The 21,761-nt window shown below is 45.6% G+C and overlaps 1 pseudogene; it reads left to right on the forward strand.

Annotated features, from left to right (window-relative positions):
- LOC120030487 overlaps positions 1–21,531 on the forward strand; it is a 304,236-nt pseudogene extending 282,705 nt beyond the window's left edge.
- The last annotated feature ends 230 nt before the right edge of the window (positions 21,532–21,761 follow it).

Raw genomic sequence — 21,761 nt, forward strand, 5'->3', positions numbered from 1 at the left:
AGGAGCTGTAGTTGTTGTATTAGGAGCAGTAGTTGTTGTAGTAGGAGCTGTAGTTGTTGTAGTAGGAGCAGGAGTTGGTGTTGTTTGAGCTCTTGTAGAGGTGACAACTGAGGACAGTCGTTTTAACGTCACGCTAGGCACTGCGATCCAAAATACCCTGGAGGTCTGCATAAATGTTGACCTTGAAGAGGAAAACAGATAATACTACCAATATTAGACTGCACACAACATTCCTGCAATGTTCTCAAATTACACATGTTTTTCAAAATTGTAGGATTCCCAGTGCTCATTCAATCCTGATTCTGCAGATCATCCATTTCTGGAAAACCTGGGAGTTTTGGGAAAGTTTCTGGAATTTTGCAACCCAGAGCAAACATTTAGAGGGGAATCACTGGGTAAAACTAGTTTAATCAACATTTTTTCTAGTAATTTCAACCCCAAATATCTATGTGATGACCTTGCATCCTCATAGAAAACTGAAATGGTTTGGAGGAAGTCATCAACGTAAGGTCTTTTCTACTACTCAACCAACGGTAAATGAAATCTAGATGTTGAACTGATGTCTGTGCCTTTGGTTCATGCAACAAAATGTTTTTATACAACAAATATATGTATAGTACTGTATTTTTTTCAACAGGCATGGCACCTCTGCAAACATTTTTGACAAATATATGTGATTTCAGTTGCGTCCTACAGAAAAATCATGTAAAAAAGAACTGTGTCGTGTTTGTGATGGCTTTATACAGAGACTATGGTTGCCAAATTCCAGTGACTTCCAACCAGGATTTCTGGAAAACCTGGGAATTTGGGGAAAGTTACTGTAAATGTACAACTCTAGTAGAGACTCACTTGACTACGATGTTGCCCAATGAGGCTGAGGATGGTGATGTCCAGGTGACTGTTACTGATGATTTAGCCTGGTTGTTGCTTTGACTCACCCCAGAGGCCTAACAGTAAAACACTAAAGCCAATCAATAGAGAACAATGGCTTTGGTACGCATTGATGTAAGGTAAGGAACTGATCATTGCTTATTGGTGGTTCTAGTTATAGTATGTAAAGTAACAGACTCTTGTCTAGGGTTGAAGAATTACTGTAACTTGCCCAAAATACCCAGGTTTCAAGCAGGAAATCTGGAATCCACCAACTAGATTTCTGGAAAACCTTGTAATTTTGGGAAGTTACCGGAATTGTTGCAACCCTAGTTTTCAGCACTGTGTAGCCTGGCCAGTAAAAACTATCCTATTATTGGGCTCAAGTCAGTTTCATTTGACATATTGATGAGTCAATATAATCCAATAAATCAGTAGGTAAATTGGTAACAGTGAAGACTATGGCCAGAATGTCCTGTGCTGTATTGTAACTAGGGTTGCAAAATTCCAGAAACTCTCTGAAAATGTCCCAGGTTTTCCAGAAATCCCAGGGAAAGTTTCAGGAATTTTACAGCCCTAACAGTAACTCACTGCGATCCCATTACAAGGTACAAGAACGATCCCAGTTCCACTGCCGAGAGAGAACGTTCCCACAGCGGTGCTCTGTCCTTCCTCATGGGCCTCCAGAAGAAACCCTTTATAGGTGATGGTTCCTGACAGAGTCACTGCGAAAGAGAGAGAGGGAGAAATGGAGAAAGGGAGAGAGAAAAATTGAAAAAGGGAGAGAGAAGGAGAAAGAAAGAGATATTGAGTGCTAAAACGCTGGACGACATGTCTTTGGACTAAGTCATGATTCCCTGCCTCTTAGCAATCTTATATTGTCACGTTAACTGTGCTGGAATATCCTATGTGAAAGGTTCATGTCTGAGCAGGGACAGACTGCCAAAGGTCAATTCTGGTAAATGGTCTATCGCAAATCAAATCAAACTTTATTTGTGACATGCGCCGAATACAACAAGTGTAGACTTTACCGTGACATGCTTACTTACAAGGCCTTAACCAACACGGCAGTTCAAGAAGAAGAAAATATTTACCAAGTAGACAAAAAAAAAACGTAATAACAAAAAGTAACACAATAAGCCCTGTTAAAATGTTTATTTAAATTTTCTCACAATTTTTAAATTTTTTTTGCAGATGGCTCAAGGAATGAAATTGGTTGTGTATTAGAAATTCCCGGTCCCAGTCCATTCCTGCATCTGAGCCAATACAGTATGGATAGGGTAAGCCTAATAGTGTGTTTCAACCATCTTGGTGACTCACCTTGGATGGTGTCTCCTGGCTGGTAGGTGGTCTGGTTGACAGTGACATTGTATGGTGAGGAAGAGCTCTGCCCTGTGCTGCCATGAAAACTATTACCAGGTAGCATTGAGCCACACTGAGAAGCAATGGAAGATCCTCCCCTGCTGAAACCCTCCACTTGTAGAGCAGTCAGAGAGAGGAGAAGGCAGAGAAAACCCACCATGTCTCTATATAGCAGATCTATATTGTGTGTGGTTTGTGTGTATGTGTATGTGTATGTGTATGTGTATGTGTATGTGTATGTGTATGTGTATGTGTATGTGTATGTGTGTGTATGTGTGTGAGAGAGAGAGAGAGAGAGAGAGAGAGAGAGAGAGAGAGAGAGAGAGAGAGAGAGAGAGAGAACAAGAGTTAGGAGAAAGAAAACATAGGATAAATTAATCCATTTACAAAGACACATCGATAAATGAAGGTATTTATATGATATTATAGCCATTTTGTAACTACAAACATACAGTATATAGGTAATGAACAGTTGCCCGGGCAGTACAGACAATGGAACTCAAACACCTGTGGAAATATAAACTCTGACCTTTTGTCATTAAAGCTCTCTTGTTTAGACAGAAAGCTTAACAGTAGTAACAACTATATAACTAGTCATAATTACACTGTAATAATTATTAAGTTTAAATAACAAATCTACAATGTTAACATATAAAGGCAGGGGAAAACCCCTGGAATGATCTTAATGTAAGAGCATACATGAGCCTCCATGTTAGAAGATATTGAAACAAATATCCAGTCTTGTTCAATAGAACTTCATCCAAAAGAAAGACAAGTATTCAGGTGAATTGTTTGGTGCCAAATTATGTATTAGGCTTTTTATTATCTATGTCTAGCATGACGTCTTAAACCCTAATTTCTAATGTTACTGAGGACAATTATTATTATTGCTATTAAAACCAACAAATATATATTACAAAGACAATGTGAATGGGTGCTCTGGTCAGTGGTGCTCTGGTCAGTGGGAGCACTCGTCCCCACCTGCCTAAGATGCCGGGATGGCGAAGCCACCTGCCCAAAGGGATTTTCATTTTCCAGGGCGGGAAGGACCAAGCCCTGCCTGATGCCCAGGCTGGTATGGAAGCGAGCGCACCCATATGTCACGCCCTGATTAGTTTCACCTGTCTTGTGCTTGTCTCCACCCCCCTCCAGGTGTTGCTCTTCTTCCCCATTATCCCTTGTGTATTTATACCTGTGTTTTCTGTCTGTCTGTGCCAGTTCGCCTTGTTTGTTCAAGCTTACCATCGTTTGTCCTGTCAGCGCCTGTCTTTTCCTAGTCTCTCTTTTTCTCATCCTCCTGGTTTTTGACCCTTGCCTGTCCTGAACCGGTACCCGCCCGTCCCTGACTCTGAGCCTGCCTGCCCCTGACTCTGAGCCTGCCTGTCCCTGACTCTGAGCCTGCCTGCCGTCCTGTACCTTGCTCCTGCCCTGGAATATCGACCCCTGCCTGCCTTGACCTGTCGTTTGCCTGTCCCAGTGTTACGATAAACATTGTTACTTCACACCGTCTGCACTTGGGTTTTACCTTGATTCCTGATACCATAAACACCACGACCAGCACACACACCTCTCAGACCGTGAAACCAAAACACAAAACATATATAACTAAACACACATTCTCACCCTGATCGGAGGAGCTTAATCATTTATACTGTTCATGTGTCTATGTATTTATTCCAACACTCATTAATTCCAACCTTCAGACAGTCACAGATCAACCCATCTTTCCCAGTAAATCATCATCCTACCATTTTCTCCTGCAACACTTCCCTCCATTCACTAGTGACTGACAATTATTTGTTAGTGTTATTAACATAGGCCTGTTAAATAGTTAGTAGTGAAAGTAGTTCATGAAAAGATAAACCATGGCTTACCGGGTTGATTTAACTTCAGCTAGACGAGTGTTGAATTGAACTGTTTCAAGGACGTGATGTACAACTGAGTGTGAATCAGAGCTTGGCACACAGAGACCACGCCCTGACCTTAGTTTTCTTTGTTTTGTGTATTATTTTAGTCAGGTCAGGGTGTGACGAGGGTGGGTATGCTTGTTTGTCCTGTCTAGGGTTTTTTGTATATCTAGGGTGTTTGTTAGTCTAGGTTTATTATAGGTCTATGGTGGCCTGAATTGGTTCCCAATCAGAGACAGCTGTTTATCGTTGTCTCTGATTGGGGATCCTATTTAGGTTGCCATTTTCCTTTTAGGTTTTGTGGGTTATTGTCTATGTGTAGTTGCATGTCAGCACTCGGTTTAAATAGCTTATTTGTTGTTTTGTTAGTTTAGTGTTTATTAAAGAAGAATGTATTCAAATCACGCTGCGCCTTGGTCTCATCATTATGACGAACGTGACAGTAACAAAAATAAATACCTGTCTTCATCTACTTCTCAAGAACTCCACTTCCTTGTGACGTAATCACACACACACACACACACACACACACACACACACACACACACACACACACACACACACTTGTTTGACATGTTTTGGAGTGCCCCTTGGCAAGGTTCCATAGCTGTGACATGACAATAAATGCTCATGTTCAAATATTACAGTAGATTGTTGTTTATCTTGCAAATGTTTCATGTAGCTGTTTAAGACATTTAAATAACAAAGGAGGTCCTACAGAAAGGTGTCACGGATCGCTAGGAGTGGTGGGTGTGGAGGTAGGCGCAGAGAGCAGTGCTTCCAATGAATACGTTTTATTCAGCTGGGTCCAGCCAACAACCAGGCAAAATGACCAATAAACCGATAAGTCCCCCAACCAGGGAAAATAACGGACAGCAAACACGTAAGAGCAAAACAATAATACACCACTGACATAAAGGATAAGCCCGCACAACAGCAGGCAGGACCTGGGAGTTTAAATAGCCCCTAATTAACAACAAATAAGATACAGGTGAAAACCATCAAGACAAAACCAACAGAAAAGAAAAAGGAATCGGTGGCAGCTAGCAGACCGGTGACGACGACCGCCGAGCGCCGCCCGAACAGGGAGAGGAGCCACCTTCGGTGGAAGTCGTGACAAAAGTTATTATATATGGATCTTAATGTAGGTCCTGCACTATGAAGCAAACAAAAGCCACATTGTTTCCAAATATAGTTTTATTTACTTTTGACATGCCTTACGCAGGAAGAATTCCAGTCTGACTCTGAGTCAAGTCTGGTTGGTTTCACATTTGGATCTAATAGAAGAACCAAGTAAACAACCAAATGATAGGACACTGACACATACATTCCCTTTGTCATCAAGTCTCTGTTGACACGGCAATGACAAATCATGTAACACATTTGTAAAACCCACAACAAGAAATGCTCATTATGATTTATGATCAGAATCCAGAAGCAAAGTAACTCTACTCTTGAATTGTATTGCAACAGAATAGAATCTCCTCCCCCAAAGTATATTATTCTTCATATTTTTCATTTCATTCTGCAACTTTTTCTTTTTTTTCCTAGCCTTTGGAATATGTTTTTTCCAGGACTGTGAATATTTCAGCGTACTCTCTATGCCAAATGTCCTCCCCTATATGGTTTAGAAACCAAGTTGCCTCTCTCTTGTCTCTCTCTGCTTTCTCAGGTCCTGAAGCAGTGTGCATTTTCTATAGCAGCAGACGGCCATAGAGAGGCGCTGTGGAGCTCCAGAGGCTCACACTCCACTCACTGGCTCCAGATCAAGAATCAGCTTCCCCTCCCCCAATCATAACCATAACCAATAGTGGGGGAGATGAACAAATGGCCCAAGATCAGCGGCTAGGGGAAACTTCACCCCATTGACTGATTCTGTTGGAGAGTGTACAATCGGTTTAATCATTGCTCTGTTTTAAGGACTTGAACACTATTTTTGTCTGAAAATGTAATAATTAAATAAACATGTAACAAAAAACTTTTTGACATGAAATATGTCACTTAAAACTAGTTAGGGTGTAAAATGCAATATCAATCAACTAACAATTGCAACTCTGTTGATGTGCAGCAACTTGTTAGGGCCAGGTTTGGGGTTTAAGGTTAAGGTTAATGTTAGAGTTATGGTTGGGGGGGACAGGGATCGGTTATGGTAAGGTTAGGGATAGGGTTAAGGTTAGTGAATAGTCAGATGAACAATTTCTTGAAGTTTGTTGGGAAACCATATGTAGGGGGACTTAGCTAATAAAGTGCAAAAAAAAAAAATTCTAGATATTTACTTAAAGATTAGAATAAGGGTCCAGAGAGTTTTATAAAAACATTATCTTGTGCTTTGAATATTGAAATGCATCTGTTGTGTTCCATGCCTTTACGGAAAGTAATATGTTGACATTGACTAAACAGAGTACAAGACGAGAAGCTATGATTTACATGTTGCTAAGGCAACAACTTGACGTGATAGATTAACAGACTTCATCCATAAAGTATAGTGATGAAGAGACATGCAGGCAAACCTTGGAGTGAGGAGTCACTTCACTGATCAAGACTGACTGAGATATCCTACTATTAAGAGGTGAGTGATACTTTTTACCGTAATAACTCAAAATAATTACATTCTTTACATTTTTCTCCCTATTTCTAATGTTATTGGAATGTGGTTGCTTTTGAATGCACCACAAACTGAAACAATACATTTCCACCAGTGGTGGAAAAATAACTAAATTGTCATACTTGAGTAAAAATATCAGAACTCAGGATAAGACCCAGATGCAGACAGTTTGAATCACAGAAGTTTATTTGCAAAAAAGGGGGCAGGCAAATGACAGGTCAAGGGCAGGCAGAGGTCGGTAATCCAGGGCAGAGTCTGAAAGGTACAGAACGGCAGGCAGACTCAGGGTCAAGGCAGGCAGAGGTCAGTAATCCAGGGCAGAAAGGTACAGAATGGCAGGCAGGTTCAGGGCAGGCAGAATGGTCCAAACCTGATGAACTAGAAAAGAGGGACTAGCGCAAACAGGAGTACAGCAAAAAAGAAACACGCTGGTAGGCTTGACTAGACAACACGAACTGGCAACAGCCAAACAGAAAACACAGGTATAAATGCACATGGGATAATGGGAAAAATGGGCGACACCTGGAGGGGGGTGGAGACAAGCACAAGACAGGTAAAACAGACCAGGGTGTGACAAAAAGTACAAGAAAAAGTATACATAATTTCAATTATTATTATTTATATATTTTTTCAGATAGCCAGGGGGCATACACCACACTCAGACATAATTTACAAATGATGCGTTTGTGTTTAGTTAATCCGCCAGATCAGAGGCATTAGAGATGACCTGGAATGTTCTTTTGATAAGTGCATGATTTGGGCAATTTTCCTGTTCTGCTAAGCATTCAAAATGTAACGAGTATGTATGGGTGTCAGGGAAAATGTATGGAGTAAAAAGTACATTCATTTATTTTAGAATGTAGTGGAGTAAAAGAAAAAGTTCTTAAAAATATAAGTGCTAAAGTAAAGATACCCCAAAAAACTTACTTAAGTAGTACTTTAACCTTTTCACACCTGAGTTCCAAATATCTCTAACGTCTCCCCAGCATAAGTTTTTTATCCACGTGATGTCAGAATGCACTCACTGTTCCAAAATGTGTTTATTACGCAACATGACAGTTAACACGTGTGCTGCCTGATAATTATCTATAGGCCATGTTTCAACTTGTCCATTTCAAATTATTATCTAACAAGTTGTATTTTCTAACAACATTGAGGTGTGTTCTGCCTCCTCATGAATTCACATAGAAGTAGCCCATTTCTGCGTTGCGGATAATTTATGGTTGAGGCTTTACTTTACTGAGCCGGATAAACTTCTTTATTCGAGGAGTGCCCACCGCACTTCACTCATGAATGCGCAGATCAGGGTATGCATATATTTGGGCAGTCTTGCAAGAATTGGAACATTTTCTTGCTGGCGCATGCTTTGCCTTCTTGTTGTTTTCTTTACACATAATCACTTAGGAACGCACACATGTCCAATCAAAGTAAGTTCCTTATTTTCTGTATATCGTGTTGTCGTTTCTGCTGTAGGCACCTACAGTATTGCAATGAAGTAGCAGGGAGCAGGTCTCGAACCCTCAACCTTCTAGCCCGAGATCCGGCGCGCTGTCGACTGTGTCGCAAAAGCATGCTCGTGCGGCAGATTCGATTTCCGCGCTTATAAACCCAGTCGTTACACTATGTATGTAAAAAAGCATAATGTATTGTAGCGACCCGCACAGACAGCTGTGTGTTATGTGTTAGGCTAGTAGGTGGTTGTGTTCGCGGGGTCCGACATGTCAGTCAACCTGCTATCTGCCAATCACGGGAATGCCTGGAATGTTCTGATGCCGGGCATCCTGGCGGTTGGCGGAGTGGCGTGGAGGGGGGTTGGGCAGGGGGATGGAGCATTGGAAGTTAAGACCAGGTTTTGCCTTTGTTCTCTCTCTTACGTCTGGGCTTCACAAGAGAAGGTCACGATTGGCTTGTGGGTTATCTTTCATTTATTTGGCGTGGGCTACGGCCAAACAGTAGCCTGTGTAAAGTTGGTTTAATAAACCGTCCATTCGTAAACTCAATCCTCTGTCTGGACAGTCGTTCTTTTATGATCTAGTCAGGTCATTACATTGGTGTCAGAAGTAAAAACGTTGATAAAAGTTTGCCAGCTAGCTAGCTGACTTCTGTGGCTAGCTACCGTAGGTGAGAACGGGGGTTGAAAATGCTTCGAGGGAATCCGAAAGTGAAGGTGGAGGTAGGGGACAATTATGGCCAAGGAGATACGTGTGAATGGACGTCGGAGGTTCTGGCTGAGGAGATCGCCAGGGCGTTGGAGCGCAGAGGCCGCTTGAGGGAGGACGCTAGAGTGATGGCGGCTGAAGCGGGCATGAGCGCCTCGTCGACTGTGTTTCGCGCGGATTCTGGTGGGCGGGCCGAAGTGGTGACGTCGACGCGGCGGGACGAGGAATCTGGGGCTCAGGATGTAAACAAACATGGCGGCGCCCAGTTCCCGGCTGCGTCCGTATCTGTTAAGACCCCGAAGTATTCCGGTAAGGCGGATTGGGAAGCTTTTCATGCTCAGTTTGAACTGTTAGCTCATTTTAGGGGGTGGTCGGATGAAGAAAGGGCACTGCAGTTGGCTTTATGCCTCACGGATGAAGCTCTGGCCTGTTTGATATTGATTAGCCCCGAGGACAGACATGATTATGGCGCTTTAGTGGGAGCACTGAGGAGGCGCTATGGACAGTGTGTACAGCCCGGGCTACTGCGCTCCGAACTGAGTAATAGACGCAGGCAGCCTGGAGAGCCTCTACGGGTGTTAGCTAATGACATTGAGAGCCTCTCTCGGCGGGCATATGCTCACATGCCCCCCTCCGTGCAGAGCGAGCTAGCACGGGACCAGTTCATACAGGCGCTCTCTCCTACGGAGCTGCGCATACAGACCCAGCTGGCTCATCCTGAGTCATTGCAGATAGCCTTGGAGATGGCTTTGGAGAGGGAGCTGGTGTGGGCTGGGACTTCAGCTGGGGCTTTGGTGGGGGTGCAGGGAGACACACCCTCTGTGCGAGCTGGGGGGCAGAGCAGCCCGGAGCCGGAAAAGCCTGCATGGGTGGCTGAAATGACAGAACTCATTCGTGCTGTGTCGCTACAGGCGGCACAAAACACACACCCTGGTCCCAGGGTCTGCTGGGGTTGTGGCCAGCCAGGCCATCTGCGCCGAAATTGCCCCATGTCCCCCAGAACTCAGGGAAACGGCTCGGGGTCCGCATAGACCGGGTAGTGCGGACCCCTGGCTTTCTATCCCAACCACCATCATCTTCAGGAGGAGCCCACCGGCACAGACGGGGAAGCAAGGCTCCACTTCCCCCAGAAGCAGACGAGAGCAAGCGAATGGAGCCTGTTGTTGTGGTGGGCCGGACCTGTGTTGGGGACTTTTGTCATGTCCCTGTCACTGTGGAGGGTGTGCCCTGCTCCGCCCTGGTGGACACTGGGTCCACAGTAACCCTGGTGAGGCCAGATATTGTGCCAGGTTGGACTCAGTGTGAGCCTACAACTGTGCAGCTCCGCACAGTCACAGGTGAGCTGGCACCCATGAAAGGGAAGGGAATAATGACTCTGACAGTAGGGGGCAGGACTGTGCGTCATCCTGTGTGGGTGGCGGCTGTGCAGGACCCTTGTATCCTGGGGTTGGACTTTCTTAGGAGCACAGGCTGCCAGTTAGACCTAAATAGGGGCACACTGAGCTTCCAGGGAGGGCCGGAAGTCACCATGGCCCCCCCTAATGTCACATTCACTCAACCCAACAAACCCTTTACTCCAACAGTTAAAGCAGCAGAGACTCATGGCTGCCCCCCCTCCCCCACAGCTGTGTGTGACTTTTCCCCAGCCCCCCTGTCACCTACTGCGGTGTGTTACATTCCCCCAGCTACCTCCATGACACAGCCCTCTGTGAGCCCAGGCCGCGCCCCCCCAGCCCAGCTACCCCAGATGGGAGAGGAGAGGACACTGTCTGCAGTGAGGGAGATATGGGGGAGGAACTGTGTTGGTCTTGACCCCGAGCAGCAGGAACGGTTGTGGCAGTTGCTGTTTGAATTCAGAGACAGCTTTGCGCTGAGTGAGGAAGAGGTGGGTCAGACTCATCTGGTGCAGCATGAGATCGACACAGGTGATGCTCGACCCATCAAGATGCGTCCCCGCCGTATCCCGCTGGCACGCCAGGAGGCGGCAGACAAGGCTGTGTTGGAGATGCAGCGGGCAGACTTCATTGAGCCCTCAGACAGCCCCTGGGCGGCGCCAGTCGTCATGGTTCCGAAGAAGGGGGGCAAGCTGAGGTTCTGTGCGGACTACAGGCGGCTGAATGAGGTAACCAGGAAGGACTCATACCCCATACCACGTATCGATGAGTCGCTGGACCTGGTTAGGGGGTCCTCCTGGTTCTCCTCACTAGACCTCCGCAGTGGCTACTGGCAGGTGCCCCTCTCCCCAGAGGCCAGAGCCAAAACTGCATTCTCCACTAACAGAGGACACTGGCAGTTCAAGGTCCTGTGCTTTGGCCTGTGCAACGCTCCAGCTACTTTTGAGCGTTTGATGGACAGGGTGCTGGATGGCAATCCCCAGACAGCAGTGTCTGGTATACCTCGATGACATCCTGGCCCATGGCAGCTCCTTCCAGTCAGCCCTGGGGGCGCTACGGCGTGTGCTGGAGAGGGTGGCTGCCGCAGGTCTGAAGCTCCACCCCGAGAAGTGCCACTTCATGAGGAGAGAGGTGTCCTTCTTGGGCCACCGAGTGGGGAAGGAGGGGATCAGCACCATGGAGGACAAGGTAGGGGCTGTCAGAGACTGGCCCACCCCCACCGACCAGCGTCAGCTGAAGAGCTTCCTGGGCCTGGCCTCGTACTACAGGAGGTTTGTACGGGGCTTCTCAAGCGTTGCTGCTCCACTGAACCGCCTGCTGCCGAAGGACAAAGCTTTCACTTGGACAGTGGAGTGTGAGGAGGCGTTCAACACCCTCAAACGTGCACTGATCGAGGCCCCCGTGCTCGCCCCCCCTGACCTCACCTTGCCCTTTATCCTGGACACAGACGCGAGCAATGTGGGCATGGGTGGGGTGCTGGCCCAGGTGGGGCCAGCGGGGGAGAGAGTGGTGGCGTACTTCAGCAAAACATTTGACAAACATGAGCGCCGCTACTGTGTCACCCGGCGGGAGCTCTTGGCTGTTGTGGCTTCCGTCAAACACTTCAAGTACTACCTGGGTGGTCTGCCCTTTACTGTAAGGACTGACCACTCTGCTCTCCAGTGGCTCATGTCTTTCAGAGAGCCAGAGGGGCAGGTGGCACGCTGGTTGGAGGAGCTTCAGCCGTATGACTTCACAGTGGTGCACAGGGCAGGGGCACGCCACTCCAACGCCGACGCCATGTCCCGTCGGCCCTGTACTGCAGACGGCTGCCGCCACTGCGAACGGAGAGAGGGACGGGAGAGAGAGCTGTGTGCAGAGGGGGTCTGTGCCACAGTGTGTCGGGCGAGCGGGCCTGTCTGCTGTGAGCTGCAGACTGTCGACGTGGCTGAATGGCGGCAGCAGCAGGGACGGGACACAGACCTACAGCCAGTGCTACAGTGGGTAGAGGCGCAGGTGAGGCCACCATGGGAAGAGGTGACAGCGCTCTCACTCGCGACCAAAGGGTTGTGGTCAAAGTTTGAGAGACTGCGGCTGGCTGATGGCGTGCTACAGCGGGCATGGAAGGAGTCAGCTACGGGAGAGGAGAGGTGGCAGGTGGTGGTCCCAAAAGCATTGCGGGAGGCTGTGCTCCAGAGTACTCATGGCGGGGTGGGGACTGGACACTTTGGGGTCACAAAAACACTGCGCCGTCTCCGTCAGGGCTTCTACTGGGGGCAGCACAAGAGGGATGTGGAGGACTTTTGTCGCCGCTGTGACAACTGCACAGCGAGAAAGGGCCCCCCAGGCCGCTCTCATGCTCAGCTCCAACAGTTCCCAGTGGGGGCTCCCATGGAGAGGGTGGGAGTGGATGTAGTTGGGCCGTTCCCCACCACAGACAGTGGAAACCGCTGGGTGCTCACGGCCATGGACTATTTCACAAAATGGCCCGAGGCCTATGCTCTGCCTGACCAGGAGGCAGAGACCATCGTCGACGCCCTGACAGCGGGGATGTTCAGCAGGTTTGGAGCTGCAGAGTCCATCCACAGCGACCAGGGCAGAAACTTTGAGTCCCGTGTGTTCGCCACCATGTGTGAGAGGCTGGGTATGCACAAGACCCGCACTACTCCTCTCCATCCTCAAAGTGATGGCCTTGTAGAGCGCTTCAATAAAACGCTTGGACAGCAGCTGGCCATCGTCTCTTCCAAACACCAGTGTGACTGGGACAAGCACCTGCCTATGGTCCTCATGGCATGCCGCTCCGCTGTCCAAGACTCCACCTCCTGCACGCCTGCCCTCCTCATGCTGGGGAGAGAGATCCGCACCCCTGCGGAGATGGCGTTTGGTCGGCCCCTGGATAGCCCTCATGTTCCCCCGGGGCCGGAGTATGCCCGGAGACTCCAGGACCGCCTGGAGACAGCCCACACCTTCGCCAGAGAGCAGCTGGTGAATGCAGGTGTGAGGCAGAAGAGGAACTATGACGTGCACACCCGGGGAAGGCACTTTGTGGCTGGGGAGCTGGTCTGGGTCTACAGCCCGCTAAGGAAAAAAGGCAGATGCCCCAAGTTGGACAGTCACTGGGTGGGACCCTGCAGTGTCCTGGAGAGGGTAGGGGAGGTTGTTTACCGGGTGCAGCTTCCTCCCAGGGGGAGAAAGGTGGCACTGCACCGGGACAGGTTAGCCCCATATAGAGGGGCCTCTTCTCCCCAAACCCCAGGAACCCCCACAATTCCCCTCTCTGGCAATGCCATTCTCCAGGCACCCACCCCCAGGTGCCGCAGACAAGGCTCCAGACAGCCCACTCCCCCTGTCTCCCCCCCTGTGTCACCGCGTGGTTCCCCAGAGCCACGGACTGTATTACCCGTTCCCGCTTCCTTGTCCCCCATATCCCTGCCTTCATCCCCTGGTTCCCAGAGGGGCACTCTGCGACCATCACGGCCACGCAGGCAAAGGAGACCTCCGGGTCGCTTCAGAGACTTTGTTTGTTCCCTCGGGGACGAGGGACTTTGTGGTGGGGGGGCTGTGTAGCGACCCGCACAGACAGCTGTGTGTTATGTGTTAGGCTAGTAGGTGGTTGTGTTCGCGGGGTCCGACATGTCAGTCAACCTGCTATCTGCCAATCACGGGAATGCCTGGAATGTTCTGATGCCGGGCATCCTGGCGGTTGGCGGAGTGGCGTGGAGGGGGGTTGGGCAGGGGGATGGAGCATTGGAAGTTAAGACCAGGTTTTGCCTTTGTTCTCTCTCTTACGTCTGGGCTTCACAAGAGAAGGTCACGATTGGCTTGTGGGTTATCTTTCATTTATTTGGCGTGGGCTACGGCCAAACAGTAGCCTGTGTAAAGTTGGTTTAATAAACCGTCCATTCGTAAACTCAATCCTCTGTCTGGACAGTCGTTCTTTTATGATCTAGTCAGGTCATTACAGTATTTACAGTTTTATTCACTTGTTTTTAATGCATTCCGATTATTGCATGTATTGTAATGGACACCTATGATGTGTGTAAAATACTTTTTTGAAGGTTGTACTGATTAAGTTAAACTATTTACCAGCTATATGTGGCGCAATGTTTGTTGACATAATACAATGCATTCTGGGTGTCACGTAATCCTTCAAACCAAAGATGTTATAATGAGGTGAAGGAATGTTTCACTCATCTTTCGGATAAACTTCCGGAAATGAATGAAGGGAAGTGGATGATCGTAGACGACACACCCCTTCAACATGCATACTATAAACAGACCAAACTAATCTTCTCTCCTTTTATAATCTTTGGTTGATGCGAAAAAAACATGCATGGCGGCGCGCACAAACAACCCATCGTCGGATTACTTTCGAATTATAGAAAGTGTTTTACTCAGTTATTTTGATCAATGGTGAGTTTGCTCGTGATGTGATTAATTATAAATAGTCATTGTTATTAGCTAATTCATATTGTAGTTTCTGTCAGCCAGAGTTATAAAAATATGACCGCTTGTGTTATGTACATCTTTCCTCATCGCTAGGACAAATGTAGCCTACATTTTTCCGGTTTGGATGATTGTGTTATGCTGTAGCTACTTCTGTGACTGTCTGAACATTGCATCCAAAAATAAACTGCTCACATTCTGGACATAACTTTGTAAGGACCTTGTTTGTGCCAAATTTTTCTGAAAAAAGTGTGTGGCCATCTCAAATGCTGATTGTTGCGTCATACCGAAAGTGGACGTTCTAAATAAGCGTTCTAATCACACCGGTTTGATCGTACGCTACAGGGACCACTGTAGAATGATCATACCCGTGTGTTGGTACATGTGAGAAGGTTTCAAAGTATTTTTACCTAAGTACTTTACATCACTTGATTTCCACTAGCATTGCTACATTCTCCAAAAATGCTAAGCATCAGAGTTTCGACGTTGCTCAATAATCAGCTAACTAATTTAAAAAGGGTTGGGCCAAAATGTTATTTTTTATTTGTCTTGTTTTTGCTAGTGATCTGTTTGTAGTTGCTAGTGATGACTGTAAGTCAGTGTTAGGCTCCTGCCCTATGGTACCCATCACCTGTTTCTGTAGTGTGAGGCAGCTTGATGTACAATACTCTCCCCTTTACAGGACACTAGGCTATCACAGGGCCTTACCCCCAATCACTCTCCTTAATACTGAGTGCCAAGTAGAGAGGCATAGCATACTTTTTTTTCAGGCTTTGGTAGAGCATGACTCGACCGGGGAATTAACCCCCAACCTCAGGGTGGACACTCTAACAACAAGGCCACTAAATTGGTTCAAACTGTACAGTAGACTGTATTTTGATTTATCCAATTTGAAATGTAGATAATCAGTAATATAAGCACCTGTTTTAGTATCACTGTATTGCAGATGGGCATCCTCATCATTACTGTTATTGTTTTTTTGTTTTTTTACATGTTACCTATGTTGGTGTTTTATTGATACTACCAATTAGAGGTCGATCGATTCATCGAAATGGCCAATTTAATTAGGGCTGATTTCAAGTTTCCATAACAATCTGTAATCGGCGTTTTTGGACACCGATCATGGCCGATTACATTGCACTCCACGAGGAGACTGCGTGGCAGGCTGTCTACCTGTTATGCGAGTGCAGCAAGGAGCCAAGGTAAGGTGCTAGCTAGCATTAAACATATCTTATAAGAAACAATCAATCTTAACATAATCGCTAGTTGACTACACATGGTTGATGATATTACTAGTTTATCTAGCTTGTCCTGCGTTGCATATAATCAATGCGATGCCTGTTAATTTATCATTGATTCACAGCCTACTTCGCCAAACGGGTGATTTAACAAGCGCATTTGCAAAAAAAGCACTGTCGTTGCATCAATGTGTACCTAACCATAAACATCAATGCCTTTCTTAAAATCAATACACAAGTATATATTTTAAAACCTGCATATTTCGTTAATATTGCCTGCTAACATTAATTTCTTTTAACTAGGGAAATTGTGTCACTTTTCTTGCGTTCTGTGCAACAGAGTCAGGGTATATGCAGCAGTTTGGGCCGCCTGGCTCGTTGAGAACTGTGTGAAGACCATTTCTTCCTAACAAAGACAGCCAACTTCGCCAAACGGGGGATGAATTAACAAAAGCGCATTTGCAAAAAAAGCACAATCGTTACCTAACCATAAACATCAATGCCTTTCTTAAAATCAAAACAGAAGTATTTTTTTAAAAACCTGCATATTTAGTTAAAAGAAATTCAAGTTAGCAGGCAATATTAAACTAGGGAAATTGTCACTTCTCTTGTGTTCATTGCACACAGAGTCAGGGTATATGCAACAGTTTGGGCCGCCTGGCTCGTTGCGAACTAATTAGCCAGAATTTTACGTAATTATGACATAACATTGAAGGTTGTGCAATGTAACAGCAATATTTAGACTTATGGATGCCACCCGTTAGATAAAATACAGAACAGTTCTGTATTTCACTGAAAGAATAAACGTTTTGTTTTCTAAATTGTTTCTGGATTTGACCATATTAATGACCTAAGACTCGTATTTCTGTGTGTTATCATAATTAAGTCTATGATTTGATCGAGCAGTCTGACTGAGTGGTGGTAGGCAGCAGCAGGTTCGTAAGCATTCATTCAAACAGCACTTTACTGCGTTAGCCAGCAGCTGTTTATGACTTCAAGCCTATCAACTCCCGAGATTAGGCTGGCAATACTAAAGTACCTATTAGAACATCCAATAGTCAAAGGTATATGAAATACAAATGGTATAGAGAGAAATAGTCCTATAATAACTACAACCTAAAACTTCTTACCTGGGAATATTGAAGACTCATGTTAAAAGGAACCACCAGCTTTCATATGTTCTCATGTTCTGAGCAAGGAACTTAAACGTTAGCTTTTTTTACATGGCACATATTGCACTTTTACTTTTTCTCCAACACTTTGTTTTTGCATTATTCAAACCAAATTGAACATGTTTCATTATTTATTTGAGACTAAATTGATTGAATTTATGTATTTTATTAAGTTAAAATTAAAGTGTTCATTCAGTATTATTGTAATTGTCATTATTACATATATATATATATATAAATCGGTATTGGCTTCTTTTGGTCCTCCAATAATCAGTATCGGTATCTGTGTTGAAAAATCATAATCGGTCAACCTCTACTACCAATGTTGCTGTTTTTCTTTAGCTTGTTTACACTGTATTGCTTTGGGTGTATGGGTGGGTGCGTCCGTATTTGGGTGCAGTTGTGAATGTGGGCAGGCATGTGTGCTTGCAGGTGTATATATTTTTTATTTATTTTACCCTTATTTTACCAGATAAGTTGACTGAGAATTCATTCTCATTTACAGCAACGACCTGGGGAATAGTTACAGGGGAGAGGAGGGGGATGAATGAGCCAATTGGAAGCTGGGGACGATTAGGTGACTGTGATGGTATGAGGGCCAGATTGGGAATTTAGCCAGAACACCAGGGTTAACACCCCTACTCTTATAAGTGCCATGGGATCTTTAGTGACCAAAGGAAACAGGGCCTCCTACTGGCCCACCAACACCACTGATAATATAGACATCACTGGGATGGTACTATAAAAACTGCTTAGTCATTTAACATTTTCATATTGGTTTAAAGTTCTTTCTATGACATCATTTAAATGATGTCAGTAAATGTAAATCATTGGGTGTTATAAACAAGCTGCTTTGCCATGTAAAATGTTCATATTTGATTAACAGTAGTTTGTAGAATATCATGTAAAGTTTGGTTTTGCTGTTATTCCAAGTGAGGTCAATTCTAATTTGAAAGATATCAGCATAGAGTCACCTCTAATTTACAGCACATCAGGAGATACATGACTGCTGAGATCAGACTGACCTTAATAGCATCCTAGCTAGCTGTATACAGTTGGTGACTGGAGACCATCAAGTATGTTATGTATGCATGGACTGTATGTGCGTTTTGTCTTTACAGACAGGAGACAAGTGGTTGAATGAAGCCTCCACCATTAACCATGCAGTGGAGTCAGTCTCTCTGCTCCTTAATAGGTAAATATCTTCTGAGTAATTTCAATATGCCGACAAACAACTGTATACATATGATTATTGGCACAACGGCAGCCAATACTGCCTCGCTTTCAGTATTATACCTTGTGGCGTACAGCAGGTCAGCCACCCGGGGGAGACTCGTTGAGGCCTGGTAACAGACGGAGTATACATCACGAGGCGGTGGCTCCATCTGCTGGACGTGCCAGGTCTCGACGGGCTCTCCGGACAGGACTAATTGGGGCTGATTGGGAGCTGGTGAGTAATCAAGGGCGTATTGCTCACCAGCTGTGCGAGGCCCATAAAGGCAGCACACTGGGGGAGGACTGGGGGAAGTGAGGTGACTTCCATGTAGTTGGAGACGGTTACCCGAGCTAAGACGAGGGAGTTGAGTTTGTGTGCCCGACAGGAAGCCCAGGAGACGGTATCCGGAGAGGGTCTCATGGGGGAGACATATTTTCTTTTTGATTTATTTAATAAACACCCTTGAACCCGAGCTAATCATACTCTGTCTGTGTCTGATCTATGTAAACGTCTTGACCAAACCCACTGGTCTGCCACAACCTATAATTTAAACCAGTATCTGGCCAGAGGAGACGACAAGGAGTATGACGAGTCCTCTCTAGGCGAAAGAGAACGTACATTTTCCCATTAGACAACTCTGCAAGCGTTATGTCAAAACACTTTTGTGAGTGGCAGTAATGAGTGATTTTATTGGAGGTGCTGAAGAGGTGGATTTTGCACATGCACACTAACAATACATAGACTCTTTACATAATTGTTTTTGGGGTTGTTTTTAAAAATTGTTGAACCTTTTTTGGAAGTACTTACCGGGCAGGACAGCAGTAAATTATATGTGTTCAGCAAAACTCCGTATTCGGTGAGGGATGAACGTATTTTGACATGATGATGCTTGCAGAGCTATCTGGCCTAGAGGGGACTCGTCATATTCCTCCTCTGCCCAGATACTGGTTCACTGATGATGATTATTGTCATTGTCCCTTATCCTTACAATAATTTTTATTATTATTACTATTAATGTTACTTATATTTCTTATTGTTGTCCTGTTTTTACATTACATAGCAACAGTTGGTAATCATACCTCTGGTTCACTATAGTGCCTCTGCAACTACTGTTATCAATAGTGCAAAATTACGTACTGTATGGTGAAGCTAGTAAGATGATTTTGATGAATGCAAATGATTACTTATTCACAGGTGTAGTGTTGCTAGCCTGGATGGCCAGCGCTGCCACAGGTGATACAACAGTCTATTTTATTGTCATATTGTTTTATTCTACAGTATTATTTTAAATCCCAATAGATTGACAAATTTTTTATATTTTATTATTAAAGATATTATGGGTTGTCATTGGGAAATAGGAAGTTGCCATATCTACAATATGTTTGTAACGTATACAGCGGGTGTCAGAAAGCAGGCGCGGAAGGTGAATTTAACAATGAACGGATGCAAAGGAACAAACATGAGAAGCGTACTGACCGTGGACAGAAAAACAACACATCGGGACTGATGACAACTGAGGGCTAAATAAAAGGGGAGTAATCAGGGTAGTGATGAAGTCCAGGTGTGCCTAAATGATGGGTTTCCAGGACCGGTGGTTTGTGAACCGGCGACGTGGAGCGGGAGTAGACGTGACAATGTTACATGTGAACACTGTAAGATTATTAGCAAAGGTTCAACCAGGATTCAATTAACCATGTGTCGTGTCACGTGTGATTTTTGTGATTTAATTTGACATTTCTGTGTTAAAATGTTTTTCTCTTTGTCACTGCAGTAAATGTAGCGTTGAAAGGAGTGGCCAGCCAGTCATCACCGAATGGGTATGGCAATGCTCACAATGCCGTTGATGGGAACAGAGAATCAAACTATCACAAAAGATCCTGCACACACACTCAACAGGAGACCAACCCCTGGTGGAGAGTGGACCTGCTGGATGTGTACAAAGTGACAGCTGTCACCATCACCAACAGAGGAGATGTTGTTCCTGAGAGACTTGATGGTGCTGAGATCCGCATCGGTAACTCACTGGAGAACAATGGCATCAACAACCCCAGGTGATACATAGACATCTGTAGAATTGTATGTCCTGTCTTGAAGGAATCTGGATACATTGGTCTTCATCCATGTTTCTGTAGATATATGTGAAACGCACTGAGTCTACAAAATATTAGGAACACCTGCTCTTTCCATGACAGACTGACCAGGTGAAAGCTATGATCCTTTATTGATGTCACTTGTTAAATCCACTTCAATCAGTATAGATGAAGATATGGAGACAGATTAAAGAAGGATTTTATAGACAATTGAGACATGGATTGTGTGTGTGGGCCTTTCAGAGGGTGAAAGGGCAAGACTAAAGATTTCAGTGCCTTTGAACGGGGTATGGTAGTACATGGGTGCCAGACTGGAGCACCAGTTTGCTGGATTTTTCATCAACAGTTTCCAATGTGTATCAAGAAGGGTCCACCTCCCAAAGGAAATCCAGCAAACTTGACACAATTGTGGAAATCATTGGAGTCAACATGGGCCAGCATCCCTGAGGAATGCTGTCGACACTTTGTAGAGTCCATGTTCCGACGAATTGAGGCTGTTCTGAGGGCAATATTAGGAAGGTGTTCTTAATGTTTTGTACACTGTGTATATTTAAGACTGATTGTATTCTGTGTGGTACATTGTGGAGCATCCTCATTCACTCTCATGCTCCCCCCCCCTCTCTCCCCGCACCACCCCTCACTCTCCCTCTCTCCCCCACCCATTCTCTCTCAATCCCGCTATCTCTCCCCATCCCGTTTCCCTCTCTCCATCACCCCCGTTTCTCTCTAACACCACCCCCCTCTCTCTCCACCACCACCTCGTTCTCTCTCTCCCCCCACCCCTCACTCTTTCTCTCACTCTCTCCCTCATGCCCTCCCCCTAACTCTCCCTCTCCCCGCTCCACCCATCACTCTCTCCACCCCCCCCCCCCCTCTATCCTGCTGTCTCGCTCTCTCTCCTCCAGCCCATCTCGCCCTTCCCCTCTCTCTCTCCTCCACCCCTTCTCTCTCTGTGTTTCTCTCTCTCTCCTTCTGATGTGTTGTCATCTCCAACATCCCAGCAGGAGAGACCAACAGCTTCCAGTGTAATGAGATGGACGGTCGCTATGTTGTTGTGGTCATCCCTGGACAGAACAAGATTCTCACTTTGTGAGGTGGAGGGTTACAGCATTCTTGCATGTAATTATCTGCAACTATCTTCACTTTTCACATGAAGCGTTAGGTGTGTGTAGTTCACACTAGATCAGAACATTCAGTGCCTTCAAGAAAGTATACACACCCCTTAACTTTGATATTTAAATAGATTTGTCTTCTTTTTTTGTCAATGATCTACACAAAATACTCTGTCAGTGGAAGAAAAATTTGAAGTGAGAACCATTTTAC

Source organism: Salvelinus namaycush, chromosome 36, assembly GCF_016432855.1.
Source record: "Salvelinus namaycush isolate Seneca chromosome 36, SaNama_1.0, whole genome shotgun sequence".
Lineage (NCBI taxonomy): Eukaryota > Metazoa > Chordata > Actinopteri > Salmoniformes > Salmonidae > Salvelinus > Salvelinus namaycush.